Here is a 14,774-nt window from a genome sequence, read left to right as displayed (position 1 = left end):
AGCGGCGGAGGCTGGTATCAAAGGTAAATATCGGGTAACCAAGGACAGGGCTTCTTGGTTACCCGATGTTTACATTGGTTACCAGCCTCCGCAGAAGCCGGCTCCTGCTGCCTGCACATTCAGTTGTTGCTGTCACACACAGCGATCTGTGCTTCACAGCGGGACAGCAACAACTAAAAAATGGCCCAGGACATTCAGCAACAACCAACGACCTCACAGCAGGGGCCAGGTTGTTGCTGGATGTCACACATAGCAACATCGCTAGCAACGTCACAAACGTTGTTCGTTAGCAGCGATGTTGCTAGCGATGTTGCTTAGTGTGACGGGGCCTTTAAGGTTAGCTTCACAACTAAATCTCTCAGCTCCTGATAAGGTAGATGGAGGGGCCGAGGAATCACAGACAGGGAGGAGAAGACCCAGTGTACAGTCGACACTGAAATCGAAGTAGAAGAAAAACTTAAAAAAAATAATTAAAAAAACAACGAACTGTATTTCTTCACCAAATATATCAATTTAATCAGCATAAAGGGTGCTTTACACACAGTGACATCGCTAGTGATGTCGCTCGTGAAAGCACCCACCCCCGACGTTTGTGCGTCACGGGCAAATCGCTGCACGTGGCGCACAATACCGCTAGCACCCGTCACACATACTTACCTTCCTAGCGATGTCGCTGTGGGTGGGGAACAGCCTCTCTTCTAAGGTGGCAGTTTGTGCGGCGTCACAGCGACGTCACATGGCAGATGTCCAATCGAAGAGAAGGGGCAGAGAGCAGCCGCATAAAAGTCACGCCCACCTCGCTGCTGGAGGACGCAAGTATGGTGTTCGTCGTTCCTGGGGTGTCACACGTAGCGATGTGTGCTGCCTCAGGAACGACGAACAACCTGCGTCCAAAAGCAGCAACGATATTTTGGAAATGGACGATGTGTCAACAATCAACGATTTGGTAAGTATTTTGCATCGTTAGCGGTCGCTCGTACGTGTCACACACAACGACGTCACTAACGAGGCCGGATGTGCATCACGAATTCCGTGACCACAACGACATCTCATTAGCGATGTGGTTACGTGTAACGGGGCCTTTAGGCTAGAGTCACATGACAGTATATAGAATTGTTACCATTCTCATTTAGAAAAGTAGGACTTTCTTTCTCACTTGTCATCCATATGCAGTCCATTTGCAATTTGTTTTTGGTTTTTTTACGCCGCATCTATAAACCATTTACAGGAGCATTTACATTTTCCTATGCTACAGATTGCAATGTATCCTTAAAAATCAGATGCTATAATGTTGCTCTTAATGGCATCTGATTTTTTCTGCAATTGGTATGATAAAACAAATGTTCATCAGCACTGTCTAAATGAATAATATTAATCTGAGTGCAATACCTTTTTTATTGGTTTGCACTTGTCCGATGTATATGGTGGTGTGAGTGGGCCCTTACTGTGCCATTACAGCCATTTCTTTACTTCACATAGTGCTGACAGGTTCTCTTTAGTAAAATCTTTCTAGACTAAAAGAAGTATTGAACTCAAACTAAATTGAATAAGAAAGTTTACTAATTATTTTTGATGTACATACCACATTCATTTTGTCAGAAAATGAAATGTTATTTAGCCATAGTGGAAATCTGCAGGCAAATACTGTATTAAACATGTTCATCAGTCTAACTGGAAGTGTGGCAGGAGGGAGAAAATTAAGTTACCTGTGCCAGCTCACTGCCAGTCTTCAGAGTGGTGATGAAGGCAACAAATATCAGCGCTCATTGCGCAGTGAGTGTGCTGTAAGCCCTTCCCCACCTTATTACACTAGTGGATTGTGTGTGCAAATCAGGTTGTCTCTCAATTAGCAGAAGGCTGGATTACAGCATGGTCACTGTGTAGTGAGAGCTGACAGTTTACTGCCCCTAGCATCAGTCCAATGACTGGAAGCAAGTAGCTGCAGGGAGAATATAACTTCATTTTCTCCCTGCAGCCAAACCTGAAAATACACTGCTTCACATTTACAGTATAATGGTATTTACTAGCAGAATCTCACTATGACTGCACATTTATCCTTTCAAGTATCAAATTACTAGACAACCTGCTAATTTAGCTAAAATTCTAATACCTAAGCATTGGAGGAAGAGGCAATCCATACTGTAAATGTCACTTTATTATTTTAAAAATCTTTAAAGTTTTCTTTAGATTGTTTTTAGTGATAAATAATGTTTGCCCATCTCAACTTTTGAATGGAGAAACATGTATTAGTTATTAGTGATTTTGAAATTAAAATGGCTGCATAATTATTATTGTATCATGGCTATATTCTTGTTTATTTTCTTTTGTTCCATCTCAGAGGTGTCTGTCTATTTGCAATGTTAACTGGAACCCTTCCTTTTGCTGTGGAACCATTTAATATTAAACAACTTCTTCAAAAAATGAAAAATGGAGACATTACCCCAATTCCACCTGACATTTCCAAAGGTATTATTAACCTTCATTGTATATCTGTATAAGAAAATGGAAAGACATTCTGTGGAAGAATTAGTTCACCTTCTACGTGTCGCTGCTATAGAACATATACATTTCTAACATGATCGTTTATGTGAAATGAGACAAGGATCTCTCTGCAGAATTTACTCATTTGAGTCATTTTATTTGTTTTATTCTCAGTACTGTTTGGTTTATTCAATGTTTAATTAAGTGTAGATAATTGATTGCTACCTAAAATCATTCCCTAGTATGGTCTAATTGTATAGTCAATAATATTATATCACTTTATATTTGCTTGATAATACTCATTATAATATAATTTTCAATGTAAAAAAAATGCCATAAAAAATGCATTTTTGAAAACAATTTCCTTTTTACTTGCATGTTTAGCCCCAAATGCTGCAAAAAATGTGTGCATGACAAAAAAGGTGAAAGCTTTATTTGTGTTTTTTAATATAAAAAAAGATTGAACTGTGGGGCTTCCTAGCGTGTAAGCTGGATTGACATGTAGTATTTGTTCTTATCAGTAGATTGAAGGAGGACGCTGAGATAGAACAGGTATGTTATGCACAGGAAGGTTTAGACTGGGTGTAAGCAGGTTGGCTCAATGGAAACCTGCAAACTCCTGATCAATTGTATTTGGTTCTAAGCTGGTTCAGTTTTATATGAGAAGATTCTAACTAATATACATTATGGACCATAGAAATCTACAGAATCATGGACTTCTCTGTTTATTTACACTCTGACAACGGGGATCACAAGGACGTGCTGTCACCTCCCCTTTCTTATCATGTGATCGCTACCTCATTCTGTTATGTCACCTGACTTCCCTGTCCACAGACCCCTGATCGCGCTCTGCGGCCGAGTCTGCATCCTTCATCACCGTGATCGCCGTCACTGCTGGCCGTGGCGTCAGCTTTGGGATATGGGTGACACGTCCCTATTCCTTCACTTGTACGCCTGGGCCAGACGGCGCTTGCAGTGGTGTTTGGGGGCGGGGTCGGTCTCGGCGCGTCACCAGTCTGTTGTCGGTGTGCATTATATAATGCAGCCTTCCTAAGCCTCAGCATTGCCTTTCCCTAATAAAGCTGGAGCCACTGTAATTCACCGTTTAGCGAAACGTACTTTGGAGGATGGATGTAGGGCAGGTTGGGTGGTAATATCCCTCTGGTGGAGCCTTCTTTGCCCCTGACAATCCTAATTTGATTATGGTAATTTCTACATTACCATTCCCATGGTACTTATCATGACTTATTGTTCTTACCTGGCACATGCACTTTGGTAGACATGATACCCAGTCACATTTAATTCACAGCACTGACTCATTCCTTTTTCTATTTGCATTGTGATTTACTATACTGGATATCATCTCTTACCTTCCATGGGTTTTCAATCCTTTCTGTAACCCTATATTAAGTGTTTTTTCAGGGTACTCAGAGTCCCCCAGAATTATTACCCTTCCATGTGGTTTTAACCCTTTTAATCATGACCCTGATTGTTTGTGTGTCATTTTAATCATGTAATTCAATAAACTTTGTTATAATTTTGCACCGAATATACTCCTTTTCCTCTGTTTATTTTCAGTTTTATATGCTATTGAGGCAAATGGAAGGTATCAGTAAATTTAGATGATCAAGCGGGCACAGTAGCTGTGCCCAAGGAATCTTAATGCAACCTCTGTTTAACTGACAGTTAAACCTCTGGAGCAGCAGCTTGAGCCAATGCCAGGAATCATACCAACTGTTTAAGTCTATGAATTCCATGATTAATAGTGACTGTGGCATTTAGATAGCTGTGAGAGGGAGGAGATTCCCTCTCTTTTCCCATCAGCATGGTTGAAGCAGCATTAAGTCAGTGTGACATAAGCGATTAAAGCTGACGATAGCTATCAATGGTCTTGGTATATGTAGATTAAAGTTCACTGCCCGCGGTTCTCACACCAAGTATCACAAGAACCCTCTTGCAATATTTGTTGTGAGAAATGCCGCGCGGGCATTGAACTGCGGTGAACTCATGACGTTACCACTCGTCACTGATACTACTAATTTAGGACCCACTGCAGTGACCTGGGCTGACCCCATGAGGTCATCTCAGTTCACTACAGTAGTTCTCACACAGAAATGTGTGTGAGGTTGCAGTGACTGTTCTCCCAGCCAATGAGGAAGAATCTGTTCTTCATTGACTGGGACAGTGAGTCTTGGAATGTTGTGTTACCCCCTTTTTGATTGCGCTGGACCTTAGATTAGGGTTTTTGCAGAGAAAGAAATTGGTGCATGAGGGTGTCTTTTGTCTTAATTTCTTTAATGATTTTCTCTTTTTATGTCTTTCAGATCCACTTTTGTGGAATGTTGTGGGACATTGCTATGGTTTACACAGACAATTCTTTTAAAATACAGTACAGACCAAAAGTTTGGACACACCTTCTCATTCAAATAGTTTTCTTTATTTTCATGACTCTAAAAATTGTAGATTCACATTGAAGACATTGAAGACTATGAATGAAAACATGTGGAATGAAATACTTAAAAAAGTGTGAAACAACTGAAAATATATCTTATATTCTAGGTTCTTCAAAGTAGCCACCTTTTGCTTTGATTACTGCCTTGCACACTCTTGGTATTCTCTTGATGAGCTTCAAGAGGTAGTCAATGAAAATGGTTTTCCAACAGTCTTGAAGGAGTTACCCTTAGCCCTTGTTGGCCCTTTTACCTTCACTCTGCGGTCCAGCTCACCCCAAACCATCTTGATTGGGTTCAGGTCTGATGACTGTGGAGACCAGGTCATCTGGCGTAGCATCCCATTACTTTCCTTCTTAGTCAAATAGCCCTTACACAGCCTGGAGGTGTGTTTGGGGTCATTTTCCTGTTGAAAAATAAATGATGGTCCAACTAAACGCAAACAGGATGGAATAGCATGCTCCTGCAAGATGCTGTGGTAGCCATGCTTGTTCAGTATGCCTTAAATTTTGAATAAATCCACAACAGTGTCACCAGCAAAGCACAGCTTTTCTACAGAGACAAGGTGGTTGGATCCAAAGATCTCAAATTTGGACTCATCAGACCAAAGCACAGATTTCCATTGGTCTAATGTCCATTCCTTGTGTTCTTTAGCCCAAACAAGTCTCTTTTGCTTGTTGCCTGTCCTTAGCAGTGGTTTCCTAGCAGCTATTTTACCATGAAGGCCTGCTGCACAAAGTCTCCTCTTAATAGTTGTTCTAGAGATGAGAAGGTGTGTCCAAACTTTGGTCTGTACTGTATATTTTTAATAAATTGGTGAGGGCTGTAGTCAGGGGGTGTTTGTTCAAATACATTTTTTTTTATATATATACAGTTAGGTCCAGAAATATTTGGACAGTGACACAAGTTTTGTTATTTTAGCTGTTTACAAAACCATGTTCAGAAATACAATTATATATATATAATATGGGCTGAAAGTGCACACTCCCAGCTGCAATATGAGAGTTTTCACATCCAAATCGGAGAAAGGGTTTAGGAATCATAGCTCTGTAATGCATAGCCTCCTCTTTTTCAAGGGACCAAAAGTAATTGGACAAGGGACTCTAAGGGCTGAAATTAACTCTGAAGGCGTCTCCCTCGTTAACCTGTAATCAATGAAGTAGTTAAAAGGTCTGGGGTTGATTACAGGTGTGTGGTTTTGCATTTGGAAGCTGTTGCTGTGACCAGACAACATGCGGTCTAAGGAACTCTCAATTGAGGTGAAGCAGAACATCCTGAGGCTGAAAAAAAAAGAAAAAATCCATCAGAGAGATAGCAGACATGCTTGGAGTAGCAAAATCAACAGTTGGGTACATTTTGAGAAAAAAGGAATTGATTGGTGAGCTTGGGAACTCAAAAAGGCCTGGGCGTCCACGGATGACAACAGTGGTGGATGATCGCCGCATACTTTCTTTGGTGAAGAAGAACCCGTTCACAACATCAACTGAAGTCCAGAACACTCTCAGTGAAGTAGGTGTATCTGTCTCTAAGTCATTCGCAACAAAATATTGAAAATAAAAATATTTTGTTTGGGTTTGGTTTATTTGTCCAATTACTTTTGACCTCCTAAAATGTGGAGTGTTTGTAAAGAAATGTGTACAATTCTTACAATTTCTATCAGATATTTTTGTTCAAACCTTCAAATTAAATGTTACAATCTGCACTTGAATTCTGTTGTAGAGGTTTCATTTCAAATCCAATGTGGTGGCATGCAGAGCCCAACTCGCGAAAATTGTGTCACTGTCCAAATATTTCTGGACCTAACTGTATATATATATATATATATATATATATATATATATATATATATATATATTATATATATATATATATTTCTACTGGATTAGTAATGGTGGTGTCTGATAGACCCCCACCCAATACTAATACCAGGGCCAGATGCCAGGCAATTCACAGCTGGCATCAACCCCATATATTACCCCATTTGCCACCACACCAGGGCAATGAGAAGAGCTGATTACAGCACCAGATTTGGCACATCTAATAGATGCATTACCTCTGAGGCAAATTTTGGCTGCTATCTTTAGGCTGGGAAGGGCAAAATAACCATGGTCCTTCTTACCCTAAAAATATCAGCCCCCAGGTTCCTGCTCTCTCTTGGCTGGTTTTTAAAAATGATGGGACCCCATGCTGTTTTCTAAAATTATTTGTTTAAATAATTTAAAAAATCAGTTTGGGATCTCTTCTACTTACAGCTGACAGCTGAAGGTTGAGGAGCTTGAGAGAAAGAGGGGGACTTAGAGTGCCAAATAACAAAATTAATATAATCCAAATCATATTTCATGCATATAAAAGACAAATTTTATTGATGAAAAGAAATACATAGGGATCATAAGGTGATGAGTAAAACAGTATATAAAAAAGATCCAAGCAATGAGGAGAGAAAGAGGCACAAGCAAGAAAGGGTAAAAAGGTAGTTATAAGAGACCTGAAAGGGTTAACCAATGAGGAAGTGGAGATATATCCCATAAATAGTCAATAAAGTGCATAAGGGCTTCAAGTTAGAGATAAAGAGTACTCCAATACAGAGGAGCACTAAGTCCACATACAAAGACACTCACCCATCAGGTATCAATAAGTAGTAAACAAACGTTCCCCTACGCGTCTCGCTAGGGCTTCATGAGGGGGAAAGTGAAGTACTGGAAACTGGTCTCTTATAACTACCTTTTTACCCTTTCTTTTACCATCCTTCAAGGGAATTGCTTGTGCCTCTTTCTCTCCTCATTGCTTGGATCTTTTGTATATACTGTTTTACTCATCACCAGGGCTGTATTTTGCCTTCGTGCTGCCCTAGGCACTTTAAGTGGTCACGCCCCTTATTGACAACGTAAAACTGAGTTTTCGCACACGACATCTGTTTAAGGCAGATCTACTCTGTAAAACACTTTAAAAAGTATCAATGAGAAACGAAGGGCACTAAACCCCCCCAATGGGGATCACCACAGGCACATCAAAACATAGCATGAGTATAAAATATTCCCACCATCCCCACTTATATACTGTGACTGTCACACTGCCCCTAATATACTACACACTGCCCTCCCTTATAAATTATATCTACCACACCTTCCTCAATTATGAAATATGATCTGCACATTGTCCTCACATCATGCTGCCCCCTCCTCACAGTGTCCCATGCATGCTGCCCCCTCCTCACAATGTCCCATGCATGCTTCCCCCTCCTCACAATGTCCCATGCATGCTTCCCCCTCCTCACAGTGTCCCATGCATGCTGCCCCCTCCTCACAATGTCCCATGCATGCTGCCCCCTCCTCACAATGTCCCATGCATGCTGCCCCCTCCTCACAGTGTCCCATGCATGCTGCCCCCTCCTCACAATGTCCCATGCATGCTTCCCCCTCCTCACAATGTCCCATGCATGTTTCCCCCTCCTCACAGTGTCCCATGCATGCTGCCCCCTCCTCACAGTGTCCCATGCATGCTGCCCCCTCCTCACAGTGTCCCATGCATGCTGCCCCCTCCTCACAATGTCCCATGCATGCTGCCCCCTCCTCACAATGTCCCATGCATGCTGCCCCTCCTCACAATGTCCCATGCATGCTGCCCCCTCCTCACAGTGTCCCATGCATGCTGCCCCCTCCTGACAGTGTCCCATGCATGCTGCCCCCTCCTGACAGTGTCCCATGCATGCTGCCCCCTCCTCACAATGTCCCATGCATGCTGCCCCCTCCTCACAGTGTCCCGTGCATGCTGCCCCTCTCCATGAGCTCCTAATGCTGCCTTCCTCTTTTCCATAATGACACCTCCATGCTGCCCCACTCATCATACTAAGACCACCACACTAGCGCTTATGCTGAGACCCACACACACACACACACACACACACACTACCCCACTCTTGATATTGACTCCCCTACATTGTTCCACTCCATACTGAGCCCACACATGCTGCCCCTTCTCCATAATGAGCTCCCAATGCTGACCCCCTCTTATTCTGAGTCCTTACACTCCCCCCCATCGATATTGTCATTGCTCTATCCCTCAACCCTTGTCCTCTGTCTCTAGCATTGGCCCCTCTCTCCCATTCCCCCAGCAGCAGCCTCTCTCCCCCCGCCTCCAGCAGCAGCCTCTCCCCCAGCATCAGCTTCTCTCCCCCCAGCCTCCCCCAGCATCATCCTCCCTCCTCCCAGCCTCCCCCAGCATCAGCCTCCATCCTCCCAGCCTCCCCCAGCATCAGCCTCCCTCCTCCCAGCCTCCCCCAGCATCAGCCACCCTCTTCCCAGCCTCCCCCAGCATCAGCCACTCTCCTCCCAGCCTCCCCCAGCATCAGCCACCCTCCTCCCAGCCTCCCCCAGCATCAGCCACCCTCATCCCAGCCTCCCCCAGCATCAACCACCCTCCTCCCAGCCTCCCCCAGCATCAACCACCCTCCTCCCAGCCTCCCCCAGCATCAACCTCCCTCCTCCCTTAGCCTCCCTCCTCTAAGTCTCCCTCAGCATCAGCTTCCCTCCTCCAAGCCTCCCCCTCCCCCTCCCAGCCTCCCCCAGCATCAGCCTCCCTCAGCATCAGCCTCCCCCTCCCAGACTCCCCCGAATTAGCCTCTCTCCTCCCAGCCTCCCCCAGCATCTGCCTCTCTCCTTCCAGCCTCAGCCTCTCAGCCTCTCTCTCTCCCCCCAGCCTCCCCCCAGCCTCAGCCTCCCTCTCACCCCAGCCTCCCCCAGCATCAGCCTCTCTCCTCTCAGCCTCTCTCTCCCCCCAGCCTCCCCCCCAACCTCAGCCTCTCTCTCCCCCCAGCCTCCCCCCCAGCTTCAGCCTCTCTCTCCCCCCAGCCTCTCTCTCCCCCCAGCCTCCCCCAGCCTTAGCCTCTCTCTCCCCATAGCCTCCCCCCAGCCTCAGCCTCTCTCCCCCCCAGCCTAGCCTCTCTCTCCCCCCAGCCTCAGCGTCTCTCCCCCCAGCCTCAGCGTCTCTCTCCCCCCAGCCTCAGCCTCTCTCCCCCCAGCCTCAGCCTCTCTTCCCAGCCTCCCCCCAGCCTCAGCCTCTCTCTCTTCCCAGCCTCCCCCCAGCCTAAGCCTCTCTCTACCCCCAGCCTCAGCCTCCCTCTCTCCCAGCCTCCCCCCAGCCTCCCCCAGCATCAGCCTCTCTCCTCTCAGCCTCTCTCTCCCCCCAGCCTCCCCCCAACCTCAGCCTCTCTCTCCCCCCAGCTTCAGCCTCTCTCTCCCCCCAGCCTCAGCCTCTCTCTCCCCCCAGCCTCTCTCTCCCCCAGCCTCAGCCTCTCTCTCCCCCCAGCCTCAGCCTCTCTCTCCCCCCAGCCTCAGCCTCCCCCAGCCTTAGCCTCTCTCTCCCCATAGCCTCCCCCCAGCCTCAGCCTCTCTCCCCCCCAGCCTAGCCTCTCTCTCCCCCCAGCCTCAGCGTCTCTCCCCCCAGCCTCAGCGTCTCTCTCCCCCCAGCCTCAGCCTCTCTCCCCCCAGCCTCAGCCTCTCTTCCCAGCCTCCCCCCAGCCTCAGCCTCTCTCTCTTCCCAGCCTCCCCCCAGCCTAAGCCTCTCTCTACCCCCAGCCTCAGCCTCCCTCTCTCCCAGCCTCCCCCCAGCCTCCCCCAGCATCAGCCTCTCTCCTCTCAGCCTCTCTCTCCCCCCAGCCTCCCCCCAACCTCAGCCTCTCTCTCCCCCCAGCTTCAGCCTCTCTCTCCCCCCAGCCTCAGCCTCTCTCTCCCCCCAGCCTCTCTCTCCCCCAGCCTTAGCCTCTCTCTCCCCCCAGCCTCCCCCCCCAGCCTCAGCCTCTCTCTCCCCCCAGCCTCAGCCTCTCTCTCCCCCCAGCCTCAGCGTCTCTTTCCCCCCAGCCTCCCTCTCCCCCAGCCTCAGCCTCTCTCCCCCCAGCCTCAGCCTCTCTTCCCAGCCTCCCCCCAGCCTCAGCCTCTCTCTCTTCCCAGCCTCCCCCCAGCCTAATCCTCTCTCTCTTCCCAGCCTCAGCATCTCTCTCTCTTCCCAGCCTCCCCCCAGCCTCAGCCTCTTTCTCTTCCCAGCCTCTCTCTCTTTCCAGCCTCCCCTTAGCCTCAGCCTCTCTCTTCCCAGCCTCTCTCTCTTCCCAGCCTCCCCCCAGCCTCAGCCTCTCTCTTCCCAGCCTCTCTCTCTTCCCAGCCTCCCCCCAGCCTCAGCCTCTCTCTTCCCAGCCTCCCCCCAGTCTCAGTCTCTCTCTCTTCCCAGCCTCAGCCTCTCTCTCTCTTCCCAGCCTCCCCCCAGCCTCAGCCTCTCTCTTCCCTGCCTCCCCACAGCCTCAGCCTCTCTTTTCCCAGCCTCCCCCCAGCCTCAGCCTCTCTCTTCCCAGCCTCCCCCCAGCCTCAGCCTCTCTCTCCCCCCAGCCTCAGCCTCTCTCTTCCCAGCCTCCCCCCAGCCTCAGCCTCTCTCTCCCCCTAGCTTCAGCCTCTCTCCTCCCAGCCTCCCCCCAGCCTCAGCCTCTCTCTTCCCAGCCTCCCCCCAGCCTCAGCCTCTCTCTTCCCAGCCTCCCCCCAGCCTCTCTCTTCCCAGCCTCCCCCCAGCCTCTCTCTTCCCAGCCTCCCCCCAGCCTCAGCCTCTCTCTTCCCAGCCTCCCCCCAGCCTCAGCCTCTCTTCCCAGCCTCCCCCCAGCCTCGGCCTCTCTCTTCCCAGCCTCCCCCCAGCCTCAGCCTCCCTCTTCCCAGCCTCCCCCCAGCCTCATCCTCCCTCTTCCCAGCCTCCCCCCAGCCTCAGCCTCTCTCTCTTCCCAGCCTCCCCCCAGCCTCAGCCTCTCTCTCTTCCCAGCCTCCCCCCAGCCTCAGCCTCTCTCTCTTCCCAGCCTCCCCCCAGCCTCAGCCTCCCTCTTCCCAGCCTCCCCCCAGCCTCATCCTCTCTCTCTTCCCAGCCTCCCCCCAGCCTCAGCCTCTCTCTCTTCCCAGCCTCCCCCCAGCCTCAGCCTCCCTCTTCCCAGCCTCCCCCCAGCCTCAGCCTCTCTCTCTTCCCAGCCTCCCCCCAGCCTCAGCCTCTCTCTCTTCCCAGCCTCCCCCCCAGCTTCAGCCTCTCTCTCTTCCCAGCCTCCCCCCAGCCTCAGCCTCTCTCTCTTCCCAGCCTCCCCCCAGCCTCAGCCTCTCTCTTCCCAGCCTCCCCCCAGCCTCAGCCTCTCTCTCTTCCCAGCCACCCCCAGCCTCTCTCTCTTCCCAGCCTCCCCCCAGCCTCTCTCTCTTCCCAGCCTCCCCCCAGCCTCTCTCTCTTCCCAGCCTCCCCCAGCCTCTTTCTCTTCCCAGCCTCCCCCCAGCCTCTCTCTCTTCCCAGCCTCCCCCCAACCTCTCTCTCTTCCCAGCCTCCCCCCAGCCTCTCTCTCTTCCCAGCCTCCCCCCAGCCTCTCTCTCTTCCCAGCCTCCCTCTCTTCCCAGCCTCCCCCAGCCTCAGCCTCTCTCCCCCCAGCCTCCCCTTGCATGATTATAGTGGACAAAAAGAGGCATCGCAATTCGCAACGATCATCAACTAACCTGTAAGGTGCCCATACATTCTAGGCTCTGCCTTACCTGCTCCGGTGCCCGCCGCCCTGCTCTGGCTGGCTCCTCTTCTGGCTGGCTCCAGCTTCAGACGCGTCCTCCTCCGCGGCGTGTGTCGTCTGCAGCATTGGACGCTGCAGCACGGGGCAGTGAGCTGATTGTCGCGCCTCTGACCCCGGAAGTGCAGGCGATGGAACTTCCGGGGTTAATCAGCTCACTATGCCTGGCGCCCGCCATGTATTTAAATAGACAGCAGAAGTGCGCCTATCCTCCCTCTCATCCCCCCCCACCCCCCCCGAACACAGCCGAGTGTAACGGAGGGAGGGACGGGGGGCGGGGATGTAAAAAAAAAAAAAATTATATAATTTTTTTTTTTTTTGCTGCCAGAAAGTGCCGCCCCCCACAATGTGCCGCCCTAGGCACGGGACCACGGGTGCCTAGTGGCAAATACGGCCCTGCTCATCACCTTATGATCCCTATGTATTTCTTGTCATCAATAAAATTTGTCTTTTATATGCATGAAATATGATTTGGATTCTATTCATTTTGTTATTTGGCACTCTAAGTCCCCCTTTTTCTCTCAAGCTCCTCAATCTAGTTTTTGGGGTGTGCCTATACAGCCCACAGAGAGCTGTTTTTGTGTCCTTTCCCTTACGGTTTTGTTTATTGACAGCTAAAGGTTGCAGTCCACAGCTGCTGCTTACCTTTGCTGGTTGTGAGAATTTGGGGGGACTCTAGGCCTTTTTTTGTTTCTAAAATTAGTAATTTATTTTGCTAAATAGCTGTACAAGCTATCTAGCTATCTCTCTATATATTTATCTATATCTATTCATCAATATATTCTACGTATTTTATCTATCCTATCTATTTATCTATCTATTCCATATATTCTATCTACGTATTTAGCATTTACTGTATATATCATTTTTTCTACCTCTGCACATACACGTTAAAAAACAGTTATTACAGTAATATCTGTTTTTTTCCGGTAGGTGTCACATGGGTGTCACACGGATGCCATCCATGTGATGTCCGTATTTGACCCGTGCTGCTTGAAAAAAACTGACTTGTCGCCGTGTTAATCACTCGGACATGCAGGTGTTTCACATGGACACACGACCCAGGTGAAAACAGATGTTCAGATCTCTTTTGACTTTAATTAGTATGCATGTGAACATGTCTCTGGTACGTGTGAAAACAGACACGAAGGTGTAAAGGAGGCCTTACAAGTACCACAAAAAATATTGAAAAGCAACACTTAAGTCTAACGAACTTTGCATTCTGAAATCCAAATGTCCCCCTCCTTGCTGGCCTATACAGTGTGCCTAAACCGCACTATGTTCACATATTTGGCATTACTGTTGTTGGGAGAGTCCACTTAACAATTTACAGTGTGCATATCTCCAGCATCCCAAGCCTGGCAAAATTTTGGGGCTAAAACAAATTTGTAAAGAAAAAAAATAATTTTATTTCTTCATGGCCCAAGGATACACAATTGTGTGAAACATTTGTGATGTCAACATGGTCCATGAATATATTGAGGGGTGTAACTGTAAAATGGGTGACTTTTGGGAGGTTGTGATATTCTGCCACCTCAGGGGCTCTGACAATGTTTACATGGCTCCCACAATATATTCCAGGAAACTGTGAAGTCTAAAATGGCATGCCTTCTTTTTTGAGCTTTGCATTGTGGGGAAACCCCATTTAACAAAATATGGGGTTAATTTTATCCTATTACTCCTTGTAACTGTTAACAATTAGGGGTAAAGCAACATTTTTAAATGTATTTTTCCTTTTTAAAGGGAATCTGCCACCAGGTGTTTTCCTTATGAGCTGCAGCTAGCATCAGTGAGCTCTTATATACAGTATTCTAGAATACTCTATATAAGAGCCCAGGCCACTATGTTTAACGTAAAAACACCTTTATTATACTCACCTAGGGAGGCTGCTTGGTCAGATGGGTGTTGCTGCTCTTGTTGCCGCACTGCCTCCATCTTGTGCAGTCACCGTCCTCCTCCCCAGCCCCGTGTGGATGACACATCCTACGTCATCCACACAGAGGCCTCCATTGCACTTCTGCACACTTTGATCTGCTCTGCTGAGGGCAGAGCAAAGTACTGTAATACACAGGCATGAGGAAAAGTCAAAGACTGCCTGCACTTGCGCACTACAATACTTTGATCTGCCCAGAGATGGGAAGATCAAAGTGCGCATGCGCAGGAGCACAATGGAGGCCTCTATGTGGATGACATAGAATGTGTCATCCACACGGGGCTAGGCAGGAGGATGGTGACTGCACAAGATGGAGGAGGTGCTGGACCGAGAGCAGTGACACCCATCA

The sequence above is a fragment of the Anomaloglossus baeobatrachus genome, chromosome 3, assembly GCF_048569485.1.
Source record: "Anomaloglossus baeobatrachus isolate aAnoBae1 chromosome 3, aAnoBae1.hap1, whole genome shotgun sequence".
Taxonomy (NCBI): Eukaryota; Metazoa; Chordata; class Amphibia; order Anura; family Aromobatidae; genus Anomaloglossus; species Anomaloglossus baeobatrachus.
The sequence above is the reverse complement of the archived record's forward strand: the minus strand, read 5'-3'. Positions refer to the sequence as shown.